This window comes from Colossoma macropomum, unplaced genomic scaffold (genome assembly GCF_904425465.1).
Source record: "Colossoma macropomum unplaced genomic scaffold, Colossoma_macropomum, whole genome shotgun sequence".
NCBI lineage: Eukaryota > Metazoa > Chordata > Actinopteri > Characiformes > Serrasalmidae > Colossoma > Colossoma macropomum.
In genome coordinates this window covers 39,108,983-39,115,486 of record NW_023494795.1, presented here as the reverse complement: position 1 = coordinate 39,115,486, position 6,504 = coordinate 39,108,983, and positions in this window count along the sequence as shown.

Sequence of the window (6,504 nt, the reverse complement as noted above, 5' to 3'; positions counted from 1 at the left end):
CATATTGAATTTGTTTACATGATGTAGGCCTTAATTATGAAAATATAGCTTTATGATTTTAGATTTTAATCATGTTTATTTTCCCCTTTGTGCACAAAATAGAGTTTATTTAGGGTAGAAATCGTAAATAATATTTATACACACATTTTCTAAGCTGCTTATCCTTCTAGGTCACAGGGGTGCTGGAGCTCATACCAGCAGTCAGGGGGCAGAAGGCAGGAAACACCCTAGCCAGGTCACACAGGGTAGACAGGCAGACATATACATTCACACAAACACACACACCGAGGGGCAATTTAGCATGTCCAGTTGGCCTAACTGCATGTCTTTGGACTGTGGGAGGAAACCCACACAGACACGGGGAGAACATGCAAACTCCACGCAGAAAGGACCCTGGTCACCCAGCCAGGGAACCAAACCCAGGCCCTTCTTGCTATGATAATATTTATTAATAATATTTGTAATTTAAATTTAACATTTGTGTATGCAATATGTGTATTGAATTGGGTTTTTAGTAAAGATAATAATTTGTTTTTGTATGGCCATTATACTCACTTTTACAATCCATATCAGTGGGCAAGTAACAGGTCAGGTGATCTGCTTAAAAGCCGTTATAACAAAAATAATTGGTGCTGGCAAAAGGTGACACATTAAGCTTAAACTCGCTTGCACAGTGTACATGTGACTAAACCTGCTAAAAACTAGGTGCTGGTCTGTGTAGCACTGCGGCTAAACATGCTGCATTCAGGCTGGAGAGGAAAACATCATTCTGTGGAAAGACATTAGCTAGCTGACATGAAATTGAATTGAATTGAATTAAATTACAAAAATCTTTGGGTTTCAAGGTGGTCATTGGGGAAAGTGTAATAGAAAAGAATTCAGTTAATTATCTAGGCTGCCTGCTGGATAGTTACATGTCAGGAGAGGTTTGGATAAGGTTTTGACTCAAGTGAATCAAAAGATTCGTTTCTCCCCAGAGAGTTCTTGGATAGCTAAGCCTTGGCGAGAGTTTGGGTTCAGTATTGTTTTGATTATGTTTGTTATTCATGGTATGATATGATTACACTAAAAAAAGACTTCAAACTTCTTAAAACCAATTATTGAGGGTTCTTTTAAACCTTCCTATGAGAACCCACCTGGAACCGTCTCAGTATGAAATGCTTGGATGGTTAAAAGTTCAGGATTGATTGAGTTGTGTGGAGCTGCACCTCAGAATCTTAAAATTCTTTCACTAAGCTGAAAATGTTCACACTCCACCAGAAGAAAGTCTACAGACTTAGTTCCTCTTTGTTTTAAAAGTAAAGTGAATCGGTATACTTTCATATTTCTGCATTTAAATAACGTACGGCAATACTTTGCTCCTTTTTCTTTGCTCATTTTGCTCTTTACTTTATGTTGCTGTAATAGACAACTTTCCCTTTGGGATTAATAAAGTGATCCATCTATCTAACACTAACTAGATACAGCCCTGTCCAGGCAACAGTGTCCTGTGAGCAGCATCCCTTGACCAGTGCTGTGCTGAGTATGATCCACCACCCAGTGAATACCTGCCGTATGTTGGTCCTGACCACTGAAGAACGGAGTGAAAGGGGACTAACAAATTGTGCAGAGAAACATATAAATTACAGTCTGTAAATGTACAACTACAAAGTGCACCTGTATGATAAACATACTTGACAAAAATGGACTATGATTGTAGATACAAGGTAGGTGTACTTCAAGAGCATCTCCTTGCACAGCAACTTTGGCCAGAGCATCTCTACGGCCACAAAACGGACAGGTGTTAAGTCCTGTCTTTGAGGAGTTATGACAGTGAAGTAGTGTTTTATTGTGTGTGAGATATAAACAAGATAGCTGATCATCATCCTCTCTCCGTCTCTGTTACAAGTACTTGGGCAGACCACAGCCTGCCTTACTTGACTTTTGTCCTTTAGTTGCCTTTTTCACACTGTCTCTTGAATGTTGTGTCATTAATGCCCCTCCATTGTTCTCTGGAAGGTAGATCAATCACATTATTAATCCCAGAGTATAAAGCAGTTCATACTTTGGGACTAAGCAGAAGACTTAAGGCAGAACATAGGAAGTCTGCATGTATGCGGTTATATATATATATATATATATATATATATATATATATATATATATACTACTGAAGTACTTTAGAAGACCTGTATTGGCTACAGACTTCAGTCATTGTATACAAATCTATGAGAAGCCTTGGTCTGGTCTCATGTCAGAAACTAAGAAATGTGGGTCTTGGTCAGGGCTTGTACTGCAAACTAACTAACATTAGAAGTTGCAATCAAGTTTTGAACCTAACCTATACTTTGAAATATAAATAAATTTGATTCGCAATGAAGAATTTAAAAAGAATCAGCATCTTTTGAATCAGAATAGAGTGGTGAGAGTCTTTAAATGGCCAATACTGGAAGTTAGCTGCACGTGGCTCTATGGAGCTGGGGACCCTTAAGCTTGACTGATGTATGAAGCTAAGCAAGGTTGGTTTGGATCAGTAATTGGATGGGAGACCATATTACCTTGGCAGGAGTTCAAAGCTTTTCAGCCAAAACTTTTATTTTGAAACTAAGCAGAAGACTTAATGCAGATCACAGGAAGTCTGCATGTACTCCAGTATATATTTCCCTGAAGTACTTTAGAAGACCTGTTTTGGCTACCAGTGTATACAAATCTATGAGAACTCTTGGTCAGGTCTCATGTCAGAACTAATTAAGAATTTTAAAAAGTCAGCATTGATTCTTAATAAAGTGGTGAGATTCTTTAAATGGCCAGTACTGGAAGCCTGCCACAACTGGTGGCTCTATGGGGCTGGGAACCCTTAAGCTTGACTTGACTGATCTATGAAGCTAAGCAAGGCCAAAGTTTTTCCACCAAAACATTTATTTTGAAACTAAACTTTGGATACAGTGAAAAGTATTTTATAGTGTTGGACTAAGCAGAAGTCTGCATGTACTCTGTTATATGTTCTACTGAAGTGCTTTAGAAGACCTGCTTCAGTCATTGTATACAAATCTATGAAAAGCCTTGGTCTGGTCTCATGTCAAAACTAAGAAATGTGGATCTTGGTCAGGGCTTGTATTGAAAACTAACTGACATTAGAAATTGTAATCAGGTTTTGAACCTAACCTTTACTTTGAAATAAAAATACATTTGACTCACAATTAAGATAAAAAAAAAAAACAGCCTCTATGGAGTCATAATAAAGTGGTGAGATTCTTTAAACGGCCAATACTGGAAGCCAACCACAGCCAGAGGTTCTATGGGGCTGGGAATCCTTAAGTTTAACTGATGTATGAAGCTAAGCAGGGCCAGTCCTGGTCAGATGTGGGTGCAGTGAAGGAGTTTTGGAGAGAGTCTGTAATAAAACTGACACGAAGTTCATGTAAACACAGTCCCCAAACTCAGTTTTTTCAAACAGGCTCTCTCAGACATGTGACTTCACATCAATATATTTTTTTTCCTTCTACATTCTGTATCAGGTTGATTAATCATAACAATAAAATTGTAAATAATTCACTTTTGCACCTTTAATAATTGTTCCTTATTTCAGAATCTGAAAATCAATCCAAAACCTAATCTTAACCATAATTTTGGACCTTTATTTAACCAATTTTCTAATCCTAAACCTAGCTCTGCCCTTTAGTTTAATGCTTGTCCTTTTCCTAACCCTACCCCTGGTCCTAAATTTAAAACTTGTCCCAGCACTAACCACAAATTTCTACTTAAAATCTATCCAAAACTGAATCCTAATCCTTATTTTGGACCTACATTTAACCATTTCCTAATCCTAACCTTAGCTCTGGCTTTCAGTTTAACACATGTCCTTTTGCATTAAACTGAAAGCCAGTGTAATGCTTGTCCTTTTCCTAACCCGATCTCTGGTCATAAATTTAAAACTTGTCCCAATACTAACCAAAAATCTCTTCTTAAAATCTATCTAAAACCTAACCTCAACGCTAATTTTGGACCTACATTTAACCATTTTCCTAACCCTAACCCTAATCCTAATTAGTGTCCTAACTTTGACCTTAAACCGAGAAAAGTTACACAATTTTGCTACTAAACAGAACCTTTATGTAATTTTTCTATCAGTGATTGTGCAATACCAATGTTTGACCACATGATGGCGCTCAAGTATAAGAGGAGAAAAACACAAATTTTTTTTAATTACAGATCAATTACAAAATTATTCTGTCTATGTAGAAAATTTACAGAAATGTTCTATTTCATTGTAGAAAAATTACAGAACTCCTATTTTAACATTGGAAAATTACAAAATTGCTCTAACTATACAGGAAATTTACAGAAATTTTCTATGGCCAGAATAGGGTTAGGGTTATATACTGAAGATCTGTAGTACAGTGCAGCATACTCACTGTTACCAGAGTTCCAAATTATTTTAAATTTCTATATGTCCAAATTTACAGAAATGTTCTATGTCTCGGTTAGGGTTAGGGTTATGTCTGAATTAGGGTTAGGATCTGAAGTGCAATAGCGCATACTCACTGTTACCCAAGTTTCAATTTATTTTGAAGTTCTACATGTCTATGTAGAAAATTTACAGAAATGCTCTGTCTACATTGAAAAACTACTGAAATGTCATGGTACTAATTAAGAATACAGCAATTTGTCATGTGACAAAAATTTGAATACTGGGACATTTATATAGTTTGCATGTTCTCACTCTTCTAGGTTGTAAGGAGTGAGCCCCTTTGTCCTTTCATTAAATAAAGATCAGGTAAATTCATGTATTCATGTAATAATACGAAGTTGTAGACAAGATGCTATTTTTCTGTACATTTTTGCAGGTTTTCCTGCATTTCTAGTGACAACAGAGTCCCAATGATTATATTTCTGTCATTTTAATATGAAGGAATAGATTCATTTTGTAGTTTTTCATTAACTTTATTAAAGGTCTTCATTGTAGAGCCCTATTCTTTCCTATCATGGACACAAACACAGAAATTGGAATCAGACGTTTATCTCTACACACCATGGAGCCAAGGAACGAAGCTGAACCTCACAGGTATTTGATTAAGTCATCCAAAATTTCTCAAACACTATTTGGCATTTTTAAACTGACCTGGATTTTTTTTAGGTGCTGCTGCCCTGTTGATCCATTGAACATGACCATTGTAGGCTGTGTGATCATCAATGTGTTCCTTCTCAACGTGCTTGTGGTGCTACTACTTAACAAAAATAAAATAATTTAAGAACTTTGAATATGTCTGAAGATGTTTATTTAATATATAGAAAAGTTACAGAACTTTTCTATGTTCATATAGGAAAATTACAAAATTGTTCTATCTATTTAGAAAATTTACAGAAATGTTCTATGTCTGAATTAAGGTTAGGGTTATATACTGAAGATCTGAAGTGCAGTGGCGCATACTCACTGTTACCCAAGTTTCAATTTATTTTGAAGTTCTACATGTCTATGTAGAAAATTTTGAAAAATTACTGAAATATCATAGTACTAACTAAGAATACAGCAATTTGTCACGTGACAAAAATTTGAATACTGGGACATATATATAGTTTGCATGTTCTCACTCTTCTAGGAGTGAGCCCCTTTGTCCTTTCATTAAATAAAGATCAGGTAAACCTTACAATATTCATGTAATATTAATATGAAGTTGTAGACAAGATGCTATTTTTCTGTACATTTTTGCAGGTTTTCCTGCATTTCTAGTGACAACAGAGACCAAATGATTATATTTCTGTCATTTTAATATGAAGGAATAGATTCATTTTGTAATCTTTCATTAACTTTATTAAAGGTCTTTATTGTGGAGCCCTATTCATTCCTATCATGGACACAAACACAGAAATTGGAACCAGACATTTATGTATGCAGATCATGGAGCTAAGGAACGAAGCTGAACCTCACAGGTATTTGATTAAGTCATCCAAAATTTCTCAAATTCTATTTGGCATTTTTAAACTGACCTGGATTTTTTTTAGGTGCCGCTGCCCTGTTGATCCATTGAACATTGCCCTTGTAGGCTTTGTGATCATCACTGTGTTCCTTCTCTACCTGCTTGTGGTGCTTCTACTTCACCAAAATAAAATAATTTAAGAACTTTGAATATGTCTGAATATGTTTATTTAATGTATAAGGTACGGTTCAATATTTAGATCTAAAAATGTGTAAATTATGCATTTCTATAACATTCTAGAAAAATTATTTAATTTTTCTATGGTGTTTTTACCACACGCACATGACTAAAATAACCCAGTATTTGTCTTGCTTAAGGAAAAAAAAATCATAGAAAAATTACGTAATTTTGAGTTAAAATTACGTTATTTTTCTATGATGTTATAGAAATGTTCAGTAATTCTTATATATTTAATTATTTAGGCTTATTTTCCGCTATAGACATAGAAAAATTGTGTAAACTTAAGAAAACTTAAAAAATTACAAAATTGTTCTATCTATGTAGAAAATTTACAGAAATGTTCTATGCCGATATAGACAACTTATAG